The sequence below is a fragment of the Rhinoderma darwinii genome (genome assembly GCF_050947455.1).
Source record: "Rhinoderma darwinii isolate aRhiDar2 chromosome 5 unlocalized genomic scaffold, aRhiDar2.hap1 SUPER_5_unloc_40, whole genome shotgun sequence".
In the NCBI taxonomy this organism is placed as follows: Eukaryota; Metazoa; Chordata; class Amphibia; order Anura; family Rhinodermatidae; genus Rhinoderma; species Rhinoderma darwinii.
This window is the reverse complement of record NW_027461799.1, coordinates 277,484-300,389: the sequence shown is the minus strand read 5'-3', so window position 1 is coordinate 300,389 and position 22,906 is coordinate 277,484. Positions and strand designations below refer to the sequence as shown.

Genomic DNA, 22,906 nt, shown 5'->3' with positions numbered 1-22,906 from the left:
CTTTGCTATTGTTTCTGTCTTTCTGAAGGGATCTCCCCTTTTAATCCCATTATTTCAACACCTGTTGGACAATGCATGAGTGATAATGAGCTCATTGATTAAATGCAATTAATGAATAGATTGCCACCTCTTGTTGTGTGTCGTCTGTGTTTCTGTGTTTCCGGCATTTCACATTGGAACACCTCATTCACCTTCCTTGTCTTCTCTCCGCCCTCCCTTTTAGGTAAGTTAAAGAGCTGCACCTGAGCCAGCCACTGATTGATTGATTGATTGATTGATTGATTGATTGATTGATTGATTGATTGATTGATGCAGCACAACAGTCAAATAGTGGAGTGGAGTAGGGGAACAGCAAACAGCCAATAAAGCAGCCCGCCCGCTCGCCTGCCCGCCACAATGGACCTACCTGTGTACACTAGATGGATGTGATGGAATGTACTGTCGTCCCTACATTTCAAGAAGAAGTAAGAATTGCAGTTGCAACAAAGCCTTGCTTGCCTACAAAGAGAGCAGCAATTTGGATTTGTTACTATGTTACCTAGAAGAATAACAAACTGTGCAAGGATGGAGGTTGTAGGAGCAAGGAGAAGTTGTCTGTAAAGTTGGTGGATGCCTATTTTCCATTTTGCAGTCCCTTGTCTCCCTCTTGTGGCCTCCTGGAGGCAACTAGCTGTGCAAAAAAAAGACAGCCTGGCGGCCGGCTGTTGCAGTGTTGCCCTCTCAGGCAACACTGAGTGACTGACTGAGCCTCACCGTCTTATATAAAGTTCAGACGGAACTTTGCACGTGTCATAGTGGAGCCCTCAGGATTCCAGAGCCAGCTTTCTGACATCATAATGGGGCCTCAGAGATAAAAGCCTGGGCCCAGGCAGTGTTGGTCAGTGCTGCTCAGCAGGCAGCACTGGACTGGACTGGATTACAGCTGATACAAGGTGTGAAGGAACAAGGGGTGGCTGTGGGCATGCACTTGCTGCCGCTGCCAGTGTTTATCTGCATGGCAGCAGGGCATTTGGGCGTTGCCAGGAAGGCGTTTTTATGTAGATTCCTCCTCTTTCAGCACTGCATTGTGGTGCAAGCAAAAGAAGCAAATCCTGTCTGGCTTCCTCTCCGGCCTTTATTCACCTCCCGTGTAGCTGTGAGTGTGTGAGCCTGCAGGGCCCCATGGAATTGCCTAGAAGTAGGCTGAATCGCTGCAAGGGCTGAACAGCAGTATCGGGCAGGCTCGGGCAACGCGCGGCCCGTTCGGGTTATCGCTTCTCTGCCTTTTGGCTAAGATCAAGTGTAGTATCTGTTCTTATCAGTTTAATATCTGATACGTCCCCTATCTGGGGACCATATATTAAATGGATTTTTAGAACAGGGAGATGGAAATAGAGCTTGCTCTGTCCACTCCACGCATTGACCTGGTATTGCAGTATTTCCAGGACCGGTGCACCCTTTCCTTATGTGTTGACTAAAAGCAGATTCCAAAAGTGTTTTTTGTCTTTGCTATTGTTTCTGTCTTTCTGAAGGGATCTCCCCTTTTAATCCCATTATTTCAACACCTGTTGGACAATGCATGAGTGATAATGAGCTCATTGATTAAATGCAATTAATGAATAGATTGCCACCTCTTGTTGTGTGTCGTCTGTGTTTCTGTGTTTCCGGCATTTCACATTGGAACACCTCATTCACCTTCCTTGTCTTCTCTCCGCCCTCCCTTTTAGGTAAGTTAAAGAGCTGCACCTGAGCCAGCCACTGATTGATTGATTGATTGATTGATTGATTGATTGATTGATTGATTGATTGATGCAGCACAACAGTCAAATAGTGGAGTGGAGTAGGGGAACAGCAAACAGCCAATAAAGCAGCCCGCCCGCTCGCCTGCCCGCCACAATGGACCTACCTGTGTACACTAGATGGATGTGATGGAATGTACTGTCGTCCCTACATTTCAAGAAGAAGTAAGAATTGCAGTTGCAACAAAGCCTTGCTTGCCTACAAAGAGAGCAGCAATTTGGATTTGTTACTATGTTACCTAGAAGAATAACAAACTGTGCAAGGATGGAGGTTGTAGGAGCAAGGAGAAGTTGTCTGTAAAGTTGGTGGATGCCTATTTTCCATTTTGCAGTCCCTTGTCTCCCTCTTGTGGCCTCCTGGAGGCAACTAGCTGTGCAAAAAAAAGACAGCCTGGCGGCCGGCTGTTGCAGTGTTGCCCTCTCAGGCAACACTGAGTGACTGACTGAGCCTCACCGTCTTATATAAAGTTCAAACGGAACTTTGCACGTGTCATAGTGGAGCCCTCAGGATTCCAGAGCCAGCTTTCTGACATCATAATGGGGCCTCAGAGATAAAAGCCTGGGCCCAGGCAGTGTTGGTCAGTGCTGCTCAGCAGGCAGCACTGGACTGGACTGGATTACAGCTGATACAAGGTGTGAAGGAACAAGGGGTGGCTGTGGGCATGCACTTGCTGCCGCTGCCAGTGTTTATCTGCATGGCAGCAGGGCATTTGGGCGTTGCCAGGAAGGCGTTTTTATGTAGATTCCTCCTCTTTCAGCACTGCATTGTGGTGCAAGCAAAAGAAGCAAATCCTGTCTGGCTTCCTCTCCGGCCTTTATTCACCTCCCGTGTAGCTGTGAGTGTGTGAGCCTGCAGGGCCCCATGGAATTGCCTCGAAGTAGGCTGAATCGCTGCAAGGGCTGAACAGCAGTATCGGGCAGGCTCGGGCAACGCGCGGCCCGTTCGGGTTATCGCTTCTCGGCCTTTTGGCTAAGATCAAGTGTAGTATCTGTTCTTATCAGTTTAATATCTGATACGTCCCCTATCTGGGGACCATATATTAAATGGATTTTTAGAACAGGGAGATGGAAATAGAGCTTGCTCTGTCCACTCCACGCATTGACCTGGTATTGCAGTATTTCCAGGACCGGTGCACCCTTTCCTTATGTGTTGACTAAAAGCAGATTCCAAAAGTGTTTTTTGTCTTTGCTATTGTTTCTGTCTTTCTGAAGGGATCTCCCCTTTTAATCCCATTATTTCAACACCTGTTGGACAATGCATGAGTGATAATGAGCTCATTGATTAAATGCAATTAATGAATAGATTGCCACCTCTTGTTGTGTGTCGTCTGTGTTTCTGTGTTTCCGGCATTTCACATTGGAACACCTCATTCACCTTCCTTGTCTTCTCTCCGCCCTCCCTTTTAGGTAAGTTAAAGAGCTGCACCTGAGCCAGCCACTGATTGATTGATTGATTGATTGATTGATTGATTGATTGATTGATTGATTGATTGATGCAGCACAACAGTCAAATAGTGGAGTGGAGTAGGGGAACAGCAAACAGCCAATAAAGCAGCCCGCCCGCTCGCCTGCCCGCCACAATGGACCTACCTGTGTACACTAGATGGATGTGATGGAATGTACTGTCGTCCCTACATTTCAAGAAGAAGTAAGAATTGCAGTTGCAACAAAGCCTTGCTTGCCTACAAAGAGAGCAGCAATTTGGATTTGTTACTATGTTACCTACAAGAATAACAAACTGTGCAAGGATGGAGGTTGTAGGAGCAAGGAGAAGTTGTCTGTAAAGTTGGTGGATGCCTATTTTCCATTTTGCAGTCCCTTGTCTCCCTCTTGTGGCCTCCTGGAGGCAACTAGCTGTGCAAAAAAAAGACAGCCTGGCGGCCGGCTGTTGCAGTGTTGCCCTCTCAGGCAACACTGAGTGACTGACTGAGCCTCACCGTCTTATATAAAGTTCAGACGGAACTTTGCACGTGTCATAGTGGAGCCCTCAGGATTCCAGAGCCAGCTTTCTGACATCATAATGGGGCCTCAGAGATAAAAGCCTGGGCCCAGGCAGTGTTGGTCAGTGCTGCTCAGCAGGCAGCACTGGACTGGACTGGATTACAGCTGATACAAGGTGTGAAGGAACAAGGGGTGGCTGTGGGCATGCACTTGCTGCCGCTGCCAGTGTTTATCTGCATGGCAGCAGGGCATTTGGGCGTTGCCAGGAAGGCGTTTTTATGTAGATTCCTCCTCTTTCAGCACTGCATTGTGGTGCAAGCAAAAGAAGCAAATCCTGTCTGGCTTCCTCTCCGGCCTTTATTCACCTCCCGTGTAGCTGTGAGTGTGTGAGCCTGCAGGGCCCCATGGAATTGCCTAGAAGTAGGCTGAATCGCTGCAAGGGCTGAACAGCAGTATCGGGCAGGCTCGGGCAACGCGCGGCCCGTTCGGGTTATCGCTTCTCGGCCTTTTGGCTAAGATCAAGTGTAGTATCTGTTCTTATCAGTTTAATATCTGATACGTCCCCTATCTGGGGACCATATATTAAATGGATTTTTAGAACAGGGAGATGGAAATAGAGCTTGCTCTGTCCACTCCACGCATTGACCTGGTATTGCAGTATTTCCAGGACCGGTGCACCCTTTCCTTATGTGTTGACTAAAAGCAGATTCCAAAAGTGTTTTTTGTCTTTGCTATTGTTTCTGTCTTTCTGAAGGGATCTCCCCTTTTAATCCCATTATTTCAACACCTGTTGGACAATGCATGAGTGATAATGAGCTCATTGATTAAATGCAATTAATGAATAGATTGCCACCTCTTGTTGTGTGTCGTCTGTGTTTCTGTGTTTCCGGCATTTCACATTGGAACACCTCATTCACCTTCCTTGTCTTCTCTCCGCCCTCCCTTTTAGGTAAGTTAAAGAGCTGCACCTGAGCCAGCCACTGATTGATTGATTGATTGATTGATTGATTGATTGATTGATTGATTGATTGATTGATTGATGCAGCACAACAGTCAAATAGTGGAGTGGAGTAGGGGAACAGCAAACAGCCAATAAAGCAGCCCGCCCGCTCGCCTGCCCGCCACAATGGACCTACCTGTGTACACTAGATGGATGTGATGGAATGTACTGTCGTCCCTACATTTCAAGAAGAAGTAAGAATTGCAGTTGCAACAAAGCCTTGCTTGCCTACAAAGAGAGCAGCAATTTGGATTTGTTACTATGTTACCTAGAAGAATAACAAACTGTGCAAGGATGGAGGTTGTAGGAGCAAGGAGAAGTTGTCTGTAAAGTTGGTGGATGCCTATTTTCCATTTTGCAGTCCCTTGTCTCCCTCTTGTGGCCTCCTGGAGGCAACTAGCTGTGCAAAAAAAAGACAGCCTGGCGGCCGGCTGTTGCAGTGTTGCCCTCTCAGGCAACACTGAGTGACTGACTGAGCCTCACCGTCTTATATAAAGTTCAGACGGAACTTTGCACGTGTCATAGTGGAGCCCTCAGGATTCCAGAGCCAGCTTTCTGACATCATAATGGGGCCTCAGAGATAAAAGCCTGGGCCCAGGCAGTGTTGGTCAGTGCTGCTCAGCAGGCAGCACTGGACTGGACTGGATTACAGCTGATACAAGGTGTGAAGGAACAAGGGGTGGCTGTGGGCATGCACTTGCTGCCGCTGCCAGTGTTTATCTGCATGGCAGCAGGGCATTTGGGCGTTGCCAGGAAGGCGTTTTTATGTAGATTCCTCCTCTTTCAGCACTGCATTGTGGTGCAAGCAAAAGAAGCAAATCCTGTCTGGCTTCCTCTCCGGCCTTTATTCACCTCCCGTGTAGCTGTGAGTGTGTGAGCCTGCAGGGCCCCATGGAATTGCCTAGAAGTAGGCTGAATCGCTGCAAGGGCTGAACAGCAGTATCGGGCAGGCTCGGGCAACGCGCGGCCCGTTCGGGTTATCGCTTCTCGGCCTTTTGGCTAAGATCAAGTGTAGTATCTGTTCTTATCAGTTTAATATCTGATACGTCCCCTATCTGGGGACCATATATTAAATGGATTTTTAGAACAGGGAGATGGAAATAGAGCTTGCTCTGTCCACTCCACGCATTGACCTGGTATTGCAGTATTTCCAGGACCGGTGCACCCTTTCCTTATGTGTTGACTAAAAGCAGATTCCAAAAGTGTTTTTTGTCTTTGCTATTGTTTCTGTCTTTCTGAAGGGATCTCCCCTTTTAATCCCATTATTTCAACACCTGTTGGACAATGCATGAGTGATAATGAGCTCATTGATTAAATGCAATTAATGAATAGATTGCCACCTCTTGTTGTGTGTCGTCTGTGTTTCTGTGTTTCCGGCATTTCACATTGGAACACCTCATTCACCTTCCTTGTCTTCTCTCCGCCCTCCCTTTTAGGTAAGTTAAAGAGCTGCACCTGAGCCAGCCACTGATTGATTGATTGATTGATTGATTGATTGATTGATTGATTGATTGATTGATGCAGCACAACAGTCAAATAGTGGAGTGGAGTAGGGGAACAGCAAACAGCCAATAAAGCAGCCCGCCCGCTCGCCTGCCCGCCACAATGGACCTACCTGTGTACACTAGATGGATGTGATGGAATGTACTGTCGTCCCTACATTTCAAGAAGAAGTAAGAATTGCAGTTGCAACAAAGCCTTGCTTGCCTACAAAGAGAGCAGCAATTTGGATTTGTTACTATGTTACCTAGAAGAATAACAAACTGTGCAAGGATGGAGGTTGTAGGAGCAAGGAGAAGTTGTCTGTAAAGTTGGTGGATGCCTATTTTCCATTTTGCAGTCCCTTGTCTCCCTCTTGTGGCCTCCTGGAGGCAACTAGCTGTGCAAAAAAAAGACAGCCTGGCGGCCGGCTGTTGCAGTGTTGCCCTCTCAGGCAACACTGAGTGACTGACTGAGCCTCACCGTCTTATATAAAGTTCAGACGGAACTTTGCACGTGTCATAGTGGAGCCCTCAGGATTCCAGAGCCAGCTTTCTGACATCATAATGGGGCCTCAGAGATAAAAGCCTGGGCCCAGGCAGTGTTGGTCAGTGCTGCTCAGCAGGCAGCACTGGACTGGACTGGATTACAGCTGATACAAGGTGTGAAGGAACAAGGGGTGGCTGTGGGCATGCACTTGCTGCCGCTGCCAGTGTTTATCTGCATGGCAGCAGGGCATTTGGGCGTTGCCAGGAAGGCGTTTTTATGTAGATTCCTCCTCTTTCAGCACTGCATTGTGGTGCAAGCAAAAGAAGCAAATCCTGTCTGGCTTCCTCTCCGGCCTTTATTCACCTCCCGTGTAGCTGTGAGTGTGTGAGCCTGCAGGGCCCCATGGAATTGCCTAGAAGTAGGCTGAATCGCTGCAAGGGCTGAACAGCAGTATCGGGCAGGCTCGGGCAACGCGCGGCCCGTTCGGGTTATCGCTTCTCGGCCTTTTGGCTAAGATCAAGTGTAGTATCTGTTCTTATCAGTTTAATATCTGATACGTCCCCTATCTGGGGACCATATATTAAATGGATTTTTAGAACAGGGAGATGGAAATAGAGCTTGCTCTGTCCACTCCACGCATTGACCTGGTATTGCAGTATTTCCAGGCCCGGTGCACCCTTTCCTTATGTGTTGACTAAAAGCAGATTCCAAAAGTGTTTTTTGTCTTTGCTATTGTTTCTGTCTTTCTGAAGGGATCTCCCCTTTTAATCCCATTATTTCAACACCTGTTGGACAATGCATGAGTGATAATGAGCTCATTGATTAAATGCAATTAATGAATAGATTGCCACCTCTTGTTGTGTGTCGTCTGTGTTTCTGTGTTTCCGGCATTTCACATTGGAACACCTCATTCACCTTCCTTGTCTTCTCTCCGCCCTCCCTTTTAGGTAAGTTAAAGAGCTGCACCTGAGCCAGCCACTGATTGATTGATTGATTGATTGATTGATTGATTGATTGATTGATTGATTGATGCAGCACAACAGTCAAATAGTGGAGTGGAGTAGGGGAACAGCAAACAGCCAATAAAGCAGCCCGCCCGCTCGCCTGCCCGCCACAATGGACCTACCTGTGTACACTAGATGGATGTGATGGAATGTACTGTCGTCCCTACATTTCAAGAAGAAGTAAGAATTGCAGTTGCAACAAAGCCTTGCTTGCCTACAAAGAGAGCAGCAATTTGGATTTGTTACTATGTTACCTAGAAGAATAACAAACTGTGCAAGGATGGAGGTTGTAGGAGCAAGGAGAAGTTGTCTGTAAAGTTGGTGGATGCCTATTTTCCATTTTGCAGTCCCTTGTCTCCCTCTTGTGGCCTCCTGGAGGCAACTAGCTGTGCAAAAAAAAGACAGCCTGGCGGCCGGCTGTTGCAGTGTTGCCCTCTCAGGCAACACTGAGTGACTGACTGAGCCTCACCGTCTTATATAAAGTTCAGACGGAACTTTGCACGTGTCATAGTGGAGCCCTCAGGATTCCAGAGCCAGCTTTCTGACATCATAATGGGGCCTCAGAGATAAAAGCCTGGGCCCAGGCAGTGTTGGTCAGTGCTGCTCAGCAGGCAGCACTGGACTGGACTGGATTACAGCTGATACAAGGTGTGAAGGAACAAGGGGTGGCTGTGGGCATGCACTTGCTGCCGCTGCCAGTGTTTATCTGCATGGCAGCAGGGCATTTGGGCGTTGCCAGGAAGGCGTTTTTATGTAGATTCCTCCTCTTTCAGCACTGCATTGTGGTGCAAGCAAAAGAAGCAAATCCTGTCTGGCTTCCTCTCCGGCCTTTATTCACCTCCCGTGTAGCTGTGAGTGTGTGAGCCTGCAGGGCCCCATGGAATTGCCTAGAAGTAGGCTGAATCGCTGCAAGGGCTGAACAGCAGTATCGGGCAGGCTCGGGCAACGCGCGGCCCGTTCGGGTTATCGCTTCTCGGCCTTTTGGCTAAGATCAAGTGTAGTATCTGTTCTTATCAGTTTAATATCTGATACGTCCCCTATCTGGGGACCATATATTAAATGGATTTTTAGAACAGGGAGATGGAAATAGAGCTTGCTCTGTCCACTCCACGCATTGACCTGGTATTGCAGTATTTCCAGGACCGGTGCACCCTTTCCTTATGTGTTGACTAAAAGCAGATTCCAAAAGTGTTTTTTGTCTTTGCTATTGTTTCTGTCTTTCTGAAGGGATCTCCCCTTTTAATCCCATTATTTCAACACCTGTTGGACAATGCATGAGTGATAATGAGCTCATTGATTAAATGCAATTACTGAATAGATTGCCACCTCTTGTTGTGTGTCGTCTGTGTTTCTGTGTTTCCGGCATTTCACATTGGAACACCTCATTCACCTTCCTTGTCTTCTCTCCGCCCTCCCTTTTAGGTAAGTTAAAGAGCTGCACCTGAGCCAGCCACTGATTGATTGATTGATTGATTGATTGATTGATGCAGCACAACAGTCAAATAGTGGAGTGGAGTAGGGGAACAGCAAACAGCCAATAAAGCAGCCCGCCCGCTCGCCTGCCCGCCACAATGGACCTACCTGTGTACACTAGATGGATGTGATGGAATGTACTGTCGTCCCTACATTTCAAGAAGAAGTAAGAATTGCAGTTGCAACAAAGCCTTGCTTGCCTACAAAGAGAGCAGCAATTTGGATTTGTTACTATGTTACCTAGAAGAATAACAAACTGTGCAAGGATGGAGGTTGTAGGAGCAAGGAGAAGTTGTCTGTAAAGTTGGTGGATGCCTATTTTCCATTTTGCAGTCCCTTGTCTCCCTCTTGTGGCCTCCTGGAGGCAACTAGCTGTGCAAAAAAAAGACAGCCTGGCGGCCGGCTGTTGCAGTGTTGCCCTCTCAGGCAACACTGAGTGACTGACTGAGCCTCACCGTCTTATATAAAGTTCAGACGGAACTTTGCACGTGTCATAGTGGAGCCCTCAGGATTCCAGAGCCAGCTTTCTGACATCATAATGGGGCCTCAGAGATAAAAGCCTGGGCCCAGGCAGTGTTGGTCAGTGCTGCTCAGCAGGCAGCACTGGACTGGACTGGATTACAGCTGATACAAGGTGTGAAGGAACAAGGGGTGGCTGTGGGCATGCACTTGCTGCCGCTGCCAGTGTTTATCTGCATGGCAGCAGGGCATTTGGGCGTTGCCAGGAAGGCGTTTTTATGTAGATTCCTCCTCTTTCAGCACTGCATTGTGGTGCAAGCAAAAGAAGCAAATCCTGTCTGGCTTCCTCTCCGGCCTTTATTCACCTCCCGTGTAGCTGTGAGTGTGTGAGCCTGCAGGGCCCCATGGAATTGCCTAGAAGTAGGCTGAATCGCTGCAAGGGCTGAACAGCAGTATCGGGCAGGCTCGGGCAACGCGCGGCCCGTTCGGGTTATCGCTTCTCGGCCTTTTGGCTAAGATCAAGTGTAGTATCTGTTCTTATCAGTTTAATATCTGATACGTCCCCTATCTGGGGACCATATATTAAATGGATTTTTAGAACAGGGAGATGGAAATAGAGCTTGCTCTGTCCACTCCACGCATTGACCTGGTATTGCAGTATTTCCAGGACCGGTGCACCCTTTCCTTATGTGTTGACTAAAAGCAGATTCCAAAAGTGTTTTTTGTCTTTGCTATTGTTTCTGTCTTTCTGAAGGGATCTCCCCTTTTAATCCCATTATTTCAACACCTGTTGGACAATGCATGAGTGATAATGAGCTCATTGATTAAATGCAATTAATGAATAGATTGCCACCTCTTGTTGTGTGTCGTCTGTGTTTCTGTGTTTCCGGCATTTCACATTGGAACACCTCATTCACCTTCCTTGTCTTCTCTCCGCCCTCCCTTTTAGGTAAGTTAAAGAGCTGCACCTGAGCCAGCCACTGATTGATTGATTGATTGATTGATTGATTGATTGATTGATTGATTGATTGATTGATTGATGCAGCACAACAGTCAAATAGTGGAGTGGAGTAGGGGAACAGCAAACAGCCAATAAAGCAGCCCGCCCGCTCGCCTGCCCGCCACAATGGACCTACCTGTGTACACTAGATGGATGTGATGGAATGTACTGTCGTCCCTACATTTCAAGAAGAAGTAAGAATTGCAGTTGCAACAAAGCCTTGCTTGCCTACAAAGAGAGCAGCAATTTGGATTTGTTACTATGTTACCTAGAAGAATAACAAACTGTGCAAGGATGGAGGTTGTACGAGCAAGGAGAAGTTGTCTGTAAAGTTGGTGGATGCCTATTTTCCATTTTGCAGTCCCTTGTCTCCCTCTTGTGGCCTCCTGGAGGCAACTAGCTGTGCAAAAAAAAGACAGCCTGGCGGCCGGCTGTTGCAGTGTTGCCCTCTCAGGCAACACTGAGTGACTGACTGAGCCTCACCGTCTTATATAAAGTTCAGACGGAACTTTGCACGTGTCATAGTGGAGCCCTCAGGATTCCAGAGCCAGCTTTCTGACATCATAATGGGGCCTCAGAGATAAAAGCCTGGGCCCAGGCAGTGTTGGTCAGTGCTGCTCAGCAGGCAGCACTGGACTGGACTGGATTACAGCTGATACAAGGTGTGAAGGAACAAGGGGTGGCTGTGGGCATGCACTTGCTGCCGCTGCCAGTGTTTATCTGCATGGCAGCAGGGCATTTGGGCGTTGCCAGGAAGGCGTTTTTATGTAGATTCCTCCTCTTTCAGCACTGCATTGTGGTGCAAGCAAAAGAAGCAAATCCTGTCTGGCTTCCTCTCCGGCCTTTATTCACCTCCCGTGTAGCTGTGAGTGTGTGAGCCTGCAGGGCCCCATGGAATTGCCTAGAAGTAGGCTGAATCGCTGCAAGGGCTGAACAGCAGTATCGGGCAGGCTCGGGCAACGCGCGGCCCGTTCGGGTTATCGCTTCTCGGCCTTTTGGCTAAGATCAAGTGTAGTATCTGTTCTTATCAGTTTAATATCTGATACGTCCCCTATCTGGGGACCATATATTAAATGGATTTTTAGAACAGGGAGATGGAAATAGAGCTTGCTCTGTCCACTCCACGCATTGACCTGGTATTGCAGTATTTCCAGGACCGGTGCACCCTTTCCTTATGTGTTGACTAAAAGCAGATTCCAAAAGTGTTTTTTGTCTTTGCTATTGTTTCTGTCTTTCTGAAGGGATCTCCCCTTTTAATCCCATTATTTCAACACCTGTTGGACAATGCATGAGTGATAATGAGCTCATTGATTAAATGCAATTAATGAATAGATTGCCACCTCTTGTTGTGTGTCGTCTGTGTTTCTGTGTTTCCGGCATTTCACATTGGAACACCTCATTCACCTTCCTTGTCTTCTCTCCGCCCTCCCTTTTAGGTAAGTTAAAGAGCTGCACCTGAGCCAGCCACTGATTGATTGATTGATTGATTGATTGATTGATTGATTGATTGATTGATGCAGCACAACAGTCAAATAGTGGAGTGGAGTAGGGGAACAGCAAACAGCCAATAAAGCAGCCCGCCCGCTCGCCTGCCCGCCACAATGGACCTACCTGTGTACACTAGATGGATGTGATGGAATGTACTGTCGTCCCTACATTTCAAGAAGAAGTAAGAATTGCAGTTGCAACAAAGCCTTGCTTGCCTACAAAGAGAGCAGCAATTTGGATTTGTTACTATGTTACCTAGAAGAATAACAAACTGTGCAAGGATGGAGGTTGTAGGAGCAAGGAGAAGTTGTCTGTAAAGTTGGTGGATGCCTATTTTTCATTTTGCAGTCCCTTGTCTCCCTCTTGTGGCCTCCTGGAGGCAACTAGCTGTGCAAAAAAAAGACAGCCTGGCGGCCGGCTGTTGCAGTGTTGCCCTCTCAGGCAACACTGAGTGACTGACTGAGCCTCACCGTCTTATATAAAGTTCAGACGGAACTTTGCACGTGTCATAGTGGAGCCCTCAGGATTCCAGAGCCAGCTTTCTGACATCATAATGGGGCCTCAGAGATAAAAGCCTGGGCCCAGGCAGTGTTGGTCAGTGCTGCTCAGCAGGCAGCACTGGACTGGACTGGATTACAGCTGATACAAGGTGTGAAGGAACAAGGGGTGGCTGTGGGCATGCACTTGCTGCCGCTGCCAGTGTTTATCTGCATGGCAGCAGGGCATTTGGGCGTTGCCAGGAAGGCGTTTTTATGTAGATTCCTCCTCTTTCAGCACTGCATTGTGGTGCAAGCAAAAGAAGCAAATCCTGTCTGGCTTCCTCTCCGGCCTTTATTCACCTCCCGTGTAGCTGTGAGTGTGTGAGCCTGCAGGGCCCCATGGAATTGCCTAGAAGTAGGCTGAATCGCTGCAAGGGCTGAACAGCAGTATCGGGCAGGCTCGGGCAACGCGCGGCCCGTTCGGGTTATCGCTTCTCGGCCTTTTGGCTAAGATCAAGTGTAGTATCTGTTCTTATCAGTTTAATATCTGATACGTCCCCTATCTGGGGACCATATATTAAATGGATTTTTTAGAACAGGGAGATGGAAATAGAGCTTGCTCTGTCCACTCCACGCATTGACCTGGTATTGCAGTATTTCCAGGACCGGTGCACCCTTTCCTTATGTGTTGACTAAAAGCAGATTCCAAAAGTGTTTTTTGTCTTTGCTATTGTTTCTGTCTTTCTGAAGGGATCTCCCCTTTTAATCCCATTATTTCAACACCTGTTGGACAATGCATGAGTGATAATGAGCTCATTGATTAAATGCAATTAATGAATAGATTGCCACCTCTTGTTGTGTGTCGTCTGTGTTTCTGTGTTTCCGGCATTTCACATTGGAACACCTCATTCACCTTCCTTGTCTTCTCTCCGCCCTCCCTTTTAGGTAAGTTAAAGAGCTGCACCTGAGCCAGCCACTGATTGATTGATTGATTGATTGATTGATTGATTGATTGATTGATTGATTGATTGATTGATGCAGCACAACAGTCAAATAGTGGAGTGGAGTAGGGGAACAGCAAACAGCCAATAAAGCAGCCCGCCCGCTCGCCTGCCCGCCACAATGGACCTACCTGTGTACACTAGATGGATGTGATGGAATGTACTGTCGTCCCTACATTTCAAGAAGAAGTAAGAATTGCAGTTGCAACAAAGCCTTGCTTGCCTACAAAGAGAGCAGCAATTTGGATTTGTTACTATGTTACCTAGAAGAATAACAAACTGTGCAAGGATGGAGGTTGTAGGAGCAAGGAGAAGTTGTCTGTAAAGTTGGTGGATGCCTATTTTCCATTTTGCAGTCCCTTGTCTCCCTCTTGTGGCCTCCTGGAGGCAACTAGCTGTGCAAAAAAAAGACAGCCTGGCGGCCGGCTGTTGCAGTGTTGCCCTCTCAGGCAACACTGAGTGACTGACTGAGCCTCACCGTCTTATATAAAGTTCAGACGGAACTTTGCACGTGTCATAGTGGAGCCCTCAGGATTCCAGAGCCAGCTTTCTGACATCATAATGGGGCCTCAGAGATAAAAGCCTGGGCTCAGGCAGTGTTGGTCAGTGCTGCTCAGCAGGCAGCACTGGACTGGACTGGATTACAGCTGATACAAGGTGTGAAGGAACAAGGGGTGGCTGTGGGCATGCACTTGCTGCCGCTGCCAGTGTTTATCTGCATGGCAGCAGGGCATTTGGGCGTTGCCAGGAAGGCGTTTTTATGTAGATTCCTCCTCTTTCAGCACTGCATTGTGGTGCAAGCAAAAGAAGCAAATCCTGTCTGGCTTCCTCTCCGGCCTTTATTCACCTCCCGTGTAGCTGTGAGTGTGTGAGCCTGCAGGGCCCCATGGAATTGCCTAGAAGTAGGCTGAATCGCTGCAAGGGCTGAACAGCAGTATCGGGCAGGCTCGGGCAACGCGCGGCCCGTTCGGGTTATCGCTTCTCGGCCTTTTGGCTAAGATCAAGTGTAGTATCTGTTCTTATCAGTTTAATATCTGATACGTCCCCTATCTGGGGACCATATATTAAATGGATTTTTAGAACAGGGAGATGGAAATAGAGCTTGCTCTGTCCACTCCACGCATTGACCTGGTATTGCAGTATTTCCAGGACCGGTGCACCCTTTCCTTATGTGTTGACTAAAAGCAGATTCCAAAAGTGTTTTTTGTCTTTGCTATTGTTTCTGTCTTTCTGAAGGGATCTCCCCTTTTAATCCCATTATTTCAACACCTGTTGGACAATGCATGAGTGATAATGAGCTCATTGATTAAATGCAATTAATGAATAGATTGCCACCTCTTGTTGTGTGTCGTCTGTGTTTCTGTGTTTCCGGCATTTCACATTGGAACACCTCATTCACCTTCCTTGTCTTCTCTCCGCCCTCCCTTTTAGGTAAGTTAAAGAGCTGCACCTGAGCCAGCCACTGATTGATTGATTGATTGATTGATTGATTGATTGATTGATTGATTGATGCAGCACAACAGTCAAATAGTGGAGTGGAGTAGGGGAACAGCAAACAGCCAATAAAGCAGCCCGCCCGCTCGCCTGCCCGCCACAATGGACCTACCTGTGTACACTAGATGGATGTGATGGAATGTACTGTCGTCCCTACATTTCAAGAAGAAGTAAGAATTGCAGTTGCAACAAAGCCTTGCTTGCCTACAAAGAGAGCAGCAATTTGGATTTGTTACTATGTTACCTAGAAGAATAACAAACTGTGCAAGGATGGAGGTTGTAGGAGCAAGGAGAAGTTGTCTGTAAAGTTGGTGGATGCCTATTTTCCATTTTGCAGTCCCTTGTCTCCCTCTTGTGGCCTCCTGGAGGCAACTAGCTGTGCAAAAAAAAGACAGCCTGGCGGCCGGCTGTTGCAGTGTTGCCCTCTCAGGCAACACTGAGTGACTGACTGAGCCTCACCGTCTTATATAAAGTTCAGACGGAACTTTGCACGTGTCATAGTGGAGCCCTCAGGATTCCAGAGCCAGCTTTCTGACATCATAATGGGGCCTCAGAGATAAAAGCCTGGGCCCAGGCAGTGTTGGTCAGTGCTGCTCAGCAGGCAGCACTGGACTGGACTGGATTACAGCTGATACAAGGTGTGAAGGAACAAGGGGTGGCTGTGGGCATGCACTTGCTGCCGCTGCCAGTGTTTATCTGCATGGCAGCAGGGCATTTGGGCGTTGCCAGGAAGGCGTTTTTATGTAGATTCCTCCTCTTTCAGCACTGCATTGTGGTGCAAGCAAAAGAAGCAAATCCTGTCTGGCTTCCTCTCCGGCCTTTATTCACCTCCCGTGTAGCTGTGAGTGTGTGAGCCTGCAGGGCCCCATGTAATTGCCTAGAAGTAGGCTGAATCGCTGCAAGGGCTGAACAGCAGTATCGGGCAGGCTCGGGCAACGCGCGGCCCGTTCGGGTTATCGCTTCTCGGCCTTTTGGCTAAGATCAAGTGTAGTGTCTGTTCTTATCAGTTTAATATCTGATACGTCCCCTATCTGGGGACCATATATTAAATGGATTTTTAGAACAGGGAGATGGAAATAGAGCTTGCTCTGTCCACTCCACGCATTGACCTGGTATTGCAGTATTTCCAGGACCGGTGCACCCTTTCCTTATGTGTTGACTAAAAGCAGATTCCAAAAGTGTTTTTTGTCTTTGCTATTGTTTCTGTCTTTCTGAAGGGATCTCCCCTTTTAATCCCATTATTTCAACACCTGTTGGACAATGCATGAGTGATAATGAGCTCATTGATTAAATGCAATTAATGAATAGATTGCCACCTCTTGTTGTGTGTCGTCTGTGTTTCTGTGTTTCCGGCATTTCACATTGGAACACCTCATTCACCTTCCTTGTCTTCTCTCCGCCCTCCCTTTTAGGTAAGTTAAAGAGCTGCACCTGAGCCAGCCACTGATTGATTGATTGATTGATTGATTGATTGATTGATTGATTGATTGATTGATGCAGCACAACAGTCAAATAGTGGAGTGGAGTAGGGGAACAGCAAACAGCCAATAAAGCAGCCCGCCCGCTCGCCTGCCCGCCACAATGGACCTACCTGTGTACACTAGATGGATGTGATGGAATGTACTGTCGTCCCTACATTTCAAGAAGAAGTAAGAATTGCAGTTGCAACAAAGCCTTGCTTGCCTACAAAGAGAGCAGCAATTTGGATTTGTTACTATGTTACCTAGAAGAATAACAAACTGTGCAAGGATGGAGGTTGTAGGAGCAAGGAGAAGTTGTCTGTAAAGTTGGTGGATGCCTATTTTCCATTTTGCAGTCCCTTGTCTCCCTCTTGTGGCCTCCTGGAGGCAACTAGCTGTGCAAAAAAAAGACAGCCTGGCGGCCGGCTGTTGCAGTGTTGCCCTCTCAGGCAACACTGAGTGACTGACTGAGCCTCACCGTCTTATATAAAGTTCAGACGGAACTTTGCACGTGTCATAGTGGAGCCCTCAGGATTCCAGAGCCAGCTTTCTGACATCATAATGGGGCCTCAGAGATAAAAGCCTGGGTCCAGGCAGTGTTGGTCAGTGCTGCTCAGCAGGCAGCACTGGACTGGACTGGATTACAGCTGATACAAGGTGTGAAGGAACAAGGGGTGGCTGTGGGCATGCACTTGCTGCCGCTGCCAGTGTTTATCTGCATGGCAGCAGGGCATTTGGGCGTTGCCAGGAAGGCGTTTTTATGTAGATTCCTCCTCTTTCAGCACTGCATTGTGGTGCAAGCAAAAGAAGCAAATCCTGTCTGGCTTCCTCTCCGGCCTTTATTCACCTCCCGTGTAGCTGTGAGTGTGTGAGCCTGCAGGGCCCCATGGAATTGCCTAGAAGTAGGCTGAATCGCTGCAAGGGCTGAACAGCAGTATCGGGCAGGCTCGGGCAACGCGCGGCCCGTTCGGGTTATCGCTTCTCGGCCTTTTGGCTAAGATCAAGTGTAGTATCTGTTCTTATCAGTTTAATATCTGATACGTCCCCTATCTGGGGACCATATATTAAATGGATTTTTAGAACAGGGAGATGGAAATAGAGCTTGCTCTGTCCACTCCACGCATTGACCTGGTATTGCAGTATTTCCAGGACCGGTGCACCCTTTCCTTATGTGTTGACTAAAAGCAGATTCCAAAAGTGTTTTTTGTCTTTGCTATTGTTTCTGTCTTTCTGAAGGGATCTCCCCTTTTAATCCCATTATTTCAACACCTGTTGGACAATGCATGAGTGATAATGAGCTCATTGATTAAATGCAATTAATGAATAGATTGCCACCTCTTGTTGTGTGTCGTCTGTGTTTCTGTGTTTCCGGCATTTCACATTGGAACACCTCATTCACCTTCCTTGTCTTCTCTCCGCCCTCCCTTTTAGGTAAGTTAAAGAGCTGCACCTGAGCCAGCCACTGATTGATTGATTGATTGATTGATTGATTGATTGATTGATTGATTGATTGATTGATTGATTGATGCAGCACAACAGTCAAATAGTGGAGTGGAGTAGGGGAACAGCAAACAGCCAATAAAGCAGCCCGCCCGCTCGCCTGCCCGCCACAATGGACCTACCTGTGTACACTAGATGGATGTGATGGAATGTACTGTCGTCCCTACATTTCAAGAAGAAGTAAGAATTGCAGTTGCAACAAAGCCTTGCTTGCCTACAAAGAGAGCAGCAATTTGGATTTGTTACTATGTTACCTAGAAGAATAACAAACTGTGCAAGGATGGAGGTTGTAGGAGCAAGGAGAAGTTGTCTGTAAAGTTGGTGGATGCCTATTTTCCATTTTGCAGTCCCTTGTCTCCCTCTTGTGGCCTCCTGGAGGCAACTAGCTGTGCAAAAAAAAGACAGCCTGGCGGCCGGCTGTTGCAGTGTTGCCCTCTCAGGCAACACTGAGTGACTGACTGAGCCTCACCGTCTTATATAAAGTTCAGACGGAACTTTGCACGTGTCATAGTGGAGCCCTCAGGATTCCAGAGCCAGCTTTCTGACATCATAATGGGGCCTCAGAGATAAAAGCCTGGGTCCAGGCAGTGTTGGTCAGTGCTGCTCAGCAGGCAGCACTGGACTGGACTGGATTACAGCTGATACAAGGTGTGAAGGAACAAGGGGTGGCTGTGGGCATGCACTTGCTGCCGCTGCCAGTGTTTATCTGCATGGCAGCAGGGCATTTGGGCGTTGCCAGGAAGGCGTTTTTATGTAGATTCCTCCTCTTTCAGCACTGCATTGTGGTGCAAGCAAAAGAAGCAAATCCTGTCTGGCTTCCTCTCCGGCCTTTATTCACCTCCCGTGTAGCTGTGAGTGTGTGAGCCTGCAGGGCCCCATGGAATTGCCTAGAAGTAGGCTGAATCGCTGCAAGGGCTGAACAGCAGTATCGGGCAGGCTCGGGCAACGCGCGGCCCGTTCGGGTTATCGCTTCTCGGCCTTTTGGCTAAGATCAAGTGTAGTATCTGTTCTTATCAGTTTAATATCTGATACGTCCCCTATCTGGGGACCATATATTAAATGGATTTTTAGAACAGGGAGATGGAAATAGAGCTTGCTCTGTCCACTCCACGCATTGACCTGGTATTGCAGTATTTCCAGGACCGGTGCACCCTTTCCTTATGTGTTGACTAAAAGCAGATTCCAAAAGTGTTTTTTGTCTTTGCTATTGTTTCTGTCTTTCTGAAGGGATCTCCCCTTTTAATCCCATTATTTCAACACCTGTTGGACAATGCATGAGTGATAATGAGCTCATTGATTAAATGCAATTAATGAATAGATTGCCACCTCTTGTTGTGTGTCGTCTGTGTTTCTGTGTTTCCGGCATTTCACATTGGAACACCTCATTCACCTTCCTTGTCTTCTCTCCGCCCTCCCTTTTAGGTAAGTTAAAGAGCTGCACCTGAGCCAGCCACTGATTGATTGATTGATTGATTGATTGATTGATTGATTGATTGATTGATGCAGCACAACAGTCAAATAGTGGAGTGGAGTAGGGGAACAGCAAACAGCCAATAAAGCAGCCCGCCCGCTCGCCTGCCCGCCACAATGGACCTACCTGTGTACACTAGATGGATGTGATGGAATGTACTGTCGTCCCTACATTTCAAGAAGAAGTAAGAATTGCAGTTGCAACAAAGCCTTGCTTGCCTACAAAGAGAGCAGCAATTTGGATTTGTTACTATGTTACCTAGAAGAATAACAAACTGTGCAAGGATGGAGGTTGTAGGAGCAAGGAGAAGTTGTCTGTAAAGTTGGTGGATGCCTATTTTCCATTTTGCAGTCCCTTGTCTCCCTCTTGTGGCCTCCTGGAGGCAACTAGCTGTGCAAAAAAAAGACAGCCTGGCGGCCGGCTGTTGCAGTGTTGCCCTCTCAGGCAACACTGAGTGACTGACTGAGCCTCACCGTCTTATATAAAGTTCAGACGGAACTTTGCACGTGTCATAGTGGAGCCCTCAGGATTCCAGAGCCAGCTTTCTGACATCATAATGGGGCCTCAGAGATAAAAGCCTGGGCCCAGGCAGTGTTGGTCAGTGCTGCTCAGCAGGCAGCACTGGACTGGACTGGATTACAGCTGATACAAGGTGTGAAGGAACAAGGGGTGGCTGTGGGCATGCACTTGCTGCCGCTGCCAGTGTTTATCTGCATGGCAGCAGGGCATTTGGGCGTTGCCAGGAAGGCGTTTTTATGTAGATTCCTCCTCTTTCAGCACTGCATTGTGGTGCAAGCAAAAGAAGCAAATCCTGTCTGGCTTCCTCTCCGGCCTTTATTCACCTCCCGTGTAGCTGTGAGTGTGTGAGCCTGCAGGGCCCCATGTAATTGCCTAGAAGTAGGCTGAATCGCTGCAAGGGCTGAACAGCAGTATCGGGCAGGCTCGGGCAACGCGCGGCCCGTTCGGGTTATCGCTTCTCGGCCTTTTGGCTAAGATCAAGTGTAGTGTCTGTTCTTATCAGTTTAATATCTGATACGTCCCCTATCTGGGGACCATATATTAAATGGATTTTTAGAACAGGGAGATGGAAATAGAGCTTGCTCTGTCCACTCCACGCATTGACCTGGTATTGCAGTATTTCCAGGACCGGTGCACCCTTTCCTTATGTGTTGACTAAAAGCAGATTCCAAAAGTGTTTTTTGTCTTTGCTATTGTTTCTGTCTTTCTGAAGGGATCTCCCCTTTTAATCCCATTATTTCAACACCTGTTGGACAATGCATGAGTGATAATGAGCTCATTGATTAAATGCAATTAATGAATAGATTGCCACCTCTTGTTGTGTGTCGTCTGTGTTTCTGTGTTTCCGGCATTTCACATTGGAACACCTCATTCACCTTCCTTGTCTTCTCTCCGCCCTCCCTTTTAGGTAAGTTAAAGAGCTGCACCTGAGCCAGCCACTGATTGATTGATTGATTGATTGATTGATTGATTGATTGATTGATTGATGCAGCACAACAGTCAAATAGTGGAGTGGAGTAGGGGAACAGCAAACAGCCAATAAAGCAGCCCGCCCGCTCGCCTGCCCGCCACAATGGACCTACCTGTGTACACTAGATGGATGTGATGGAATGTACTGTCGTCCCTACATTTCAAGAAGAAGTAAGAATTGCAGTTGCAACAAAGCCTTGCTTGCCTACAAAGAGAGCAGCAATTTGGATTTGTTACTATGTTACCTAGAAGAATAACAAACTGTGCAAGGATGGAGGTTGTAGGAGCAAGGAGAAGTTGTCTGTAAAGTTGGTGGATGCCTATTTTCCATTTTGCAGTCCCTTGTCTCCCTCTTGTGGCCTCCTGGAGGCAACTAGCTGTGCAAAAAAAAGACAGCCTGGCGGCCGGCTGTTGCAGTGTTGCCCTCTCAGGCAACACTGAGTGACTGACTGAGCCTCACCGTCTTATATAAAGTTCAGACGGAACTTTGCACGTGTCATAGTGGAGCCCTCAGGATTCCAGAGCCAGCTTTCTGACATCATAATGGGGCCTCAGAGATAAAAGCCTGGGTCCAGGCAGTGTTGGTCAGTGCTGCTCAGCAGGCAGCACTGGACTGGACTGGATTACAGCTGATACAAGGTGTGAAGGAACAAGGGGTGGCTGTGGGCATGCACTTGCTGCCGCTGCCAGTGTTTATCTGCATGGCAGCAGGGCATTTGGGCGTTGCCAGGAAGGCGTTTTTATGTAGATTCCTCCTCTTTCAGCACTGCATTGTGGTGCAAGCAAAAGAAGCAAATCCTGTCTGGCTTCCTCTCCGGCCTTTATTCACCTCCCGTGTAGCTGTGAGTGTGTGAGCCTGCAGGGCCCCATGGAATTGCCTAGAAGTAGGCTGAATCGCTGCAAGGGCTGAACAGCAGTATCGGGCAGGCTCGGGCAACGCGCGGCCCGTTCGGGTTATCGCTTCTCGGCCTTTTGGCTAAGATCAAGTGTAGTATCTGTTCTTATCAGTTTAATATCTGATACGTCCCCTATCTGGGGACCATATATTAAATGGATTTTTAGAACAGGGAGATGGAAATAGAGCTTGCTCTGTCCACTCCACGCATTGACCTGGTATTGCAGTATTTCCAGGACCGGTGCACCCTTTCCTTATGTGTTGACTAAAAGCAGATTCCAAAAGTGTTTTTTGTCTTTGCTATTGTTTCTGTCTTTCTGAAGGGATCTCCCCTTTTAATCCCATTATTTCAACACCTGTTGGACAATGCATGAGTGATAATGAGCTCATTGATTAAATGCAATTAATGAATAGATTGCCACCTCTTGTTGTGTGTCGTCTGTGTTTCTGTGTTTCCGGCATTTCACATTGGAACACCTCATTCACCTTCCTTGTCTTCTCTCCGCCCTCCCTTTTAGGTAAGTTAAAGAGCTGCACCTGAGCCAGCCACTGATTGATTGATTGATTGATTGATTGATTGATTGATTGATTGATTGATTGATTGATGCAGCACAACAGTCAAATAGTGGAGTGGAGTAGGGGAACAGCAAACAGCCAATAAAGCAGCCCGCCCGCTCGCCTGCCCGCCACAATGGACCTACCTGTGTACACTAGATGGATGTGATGGAATGTACTGTCGTCCCTACATTTCAAGAAGAAGTAAGAATTGCAGTTGCAACAAAGCCTTGCTTGCCTACAAAGAGAGCAGCAATTTGGATTTGTTACTATGTTACCTAGAAGAATAACAAACTGTGCAAGGATGGAGGTTGTAGGAGCAAGGAGAAGTTGTCTGTAAAGTTGGTGGATGCCTATTTTCCATTTTGCAGTCCCTTGTCTCCCTCTTGTGGCCTCCTGGAGGCAACTAGCTGTGCAAAAAAAAGACAGCCTGGCGGCCGGCTGTTGCAGTG

At 47.7% G+C, this 22,906-nt stretch overlaps 15 non-coding genes across 15 annotated transcripts; all 15 read left to right on the top strand.

Moving 5' to 3' along the window:
* The first annotated feature begins 1,249 nt into the window (after positions 1–1,249).
* Positions 1,250–1,440, top strand: LOC142692909 (U2 spliceosomal RNA). The gene has a single exon (XR_012861303.1). It is a non-coding gene; the product is annotated as a U2 spliceosomal RNA (small nuclear RNA).
* A 1,288-nt stretch (positions 1,441–2,728) lies between these two features.
* On the top strand, positions 2,729–2,919 carry LOC142692858 (U2 spliceosomal RNA). The gene has a single exon (XR_012861258.1). It is a non-coding gene; the product is annotated as a U2 spliceosomal RNA (small nuclear RNA).
* A 1,292-nt stretch (positions 2,920–4,211) lies between these two features.
* Positions 4,212–4,402, top strand: LOC142692857 (U2 spliceosomal RNA). The gene has a single exon (XR_012861257.1). It is a non-coding gene; the product is annotated as a U2 spliceosomal RNA (small nuclear RNA).
* A 1,296-nt stretch (positions 4,403–5,698) lies between these two features.
* On the top strand, positions 5,699–5,889 carry LOC142692856 (U2 spliceosomal RNA). The gene has a single exon (XR_012861256.1). It is a non-coding gene; the product is annotated as a U2 spliceosomal RNA (small nuclear RNA).
* A 1,288-nt stretch (positions 5,890–7,177) lies between these two features.
* On the top strand, positions 7,178–7,368 carry LOC142692905 (U2 spliceosomal RNA). The gene has a single exon (XR_012861300.1). It is a non-coding gene; the product is annotated as a U2 spliceosomal RNA (small nuclear RNA).
* A 1,288-nt stretch (positions 7,369–8,656) lies between these two features.
* LOC142692855 (U2 spliceosomal RNA) lies at positions 8,657–8,847 on the top strand. Its single transcript, XR_012861255.1, has one exon. It is a non-coding gene; the product is annotated as a U2 spliceosomal RNA (small nuclear RNA).
* A 1,268-nt stretch (positions 8,848–10,115) lies between these two features.
* On the top strand, positions 10,116–10,306 carry LOC142692854 (U2 spliceosomal RNA). Its single transcript, XR_012861254.1, has one exon. It is a non-coding gene; the product is annotated as a U2 spliceosomal RNA (small nuclear RNA).
* Positions 10,307–11,602: 1,296 nt separating this feature from the next.
* LOC142692853 (U2 spliceosomal RNA) lies at positions 11,603–11,793 on the top strand. Its single transcript, XR_012861253.1, has one exon. It is a non-coding gene; the product is annotated as a U2 spliceosomal RNA (small nuclear RNA).
* Positions 11,794–13,077: 1,284 nt separating this feature from the next.
* On the top strand, positions 13,078–13,269 carry LOC142692919 (U2 spliceosomal RNA). Its single transcript, XR_012861312.1, has one exon. It is a non-coding gene; the product is annotated as a U2 spliceosomal RNA (small nuclear RNA).
* Positions 13,270–14,565: 1,296 nt separating this feature from the next.
* Positions 14,566–14,756, top strand: LOC142692852 (U2 spliceosomal RNA). Its single transcript, XR_012861252.1, has one exon. It is a non-coding gene; the product is annotated as a U2 spliceosomal RNA (small nuclear RNA).
* Positions 14,757–16,040: 1,284 nt separating this feature from the next.
* Positions 16,041–16,231, top strand: LOC142692921 (U2 spliceosomal RNA). Its single transcript, XR_012861314.1, has one exon. It is a non-coding gene; the product is annotated as a U2 spliceosomal RNA (small nuclear RNA).
* A 1,288-nt stretch (positions 16,232–17,519) lies between these two features.
* Positions 17,520–17,710, top strand: LOC142692850 (U2 spliceosomal RNA). The gene has a single exon (XR_012861251.1). It is a non-coding gene; the product is annotated as a U2 spliceosomal RNA (small nuclear RNA).
* Positions 17,711–19,010: 1,300 nt separating this feature from the next.
* On the top strand, positions 19,011–19,201 carry LOC142692849 (U2 spliceosomal RNA). Its single transcript, XR_012861250.1, has one exon. It is a non-coding gene; the product is annotated as a U2 spliceosomal RNA (small nuclear RNA).
* Positions 19,202–20,485: 1,284 nt separating this feature from the next.
* Positions 20,486–20,676, top strand: LOC142692920 (U2 spliceosomal RNA). Its single transcript, XR_012861313.1, has one exon. It is a non-coding gene; the product is annotated as a U2 spliceosomal RNA (small nuclear RNA).
* A 1,284-nt stretch (positions 20,677–21,960) lies between these two features.
* On the top strand, positions 21,961–22,151 carry LOC142692847 (U2 spliceosomal RNA). Its single transcript, XR_012861248.1, has one exon. It is a non-coding gene; the product is annotated as a U2 spliceosomal RNA (small nuclear RNA).
* Positions 22,152–22,906: the final 755 nt, after the last annotated feature.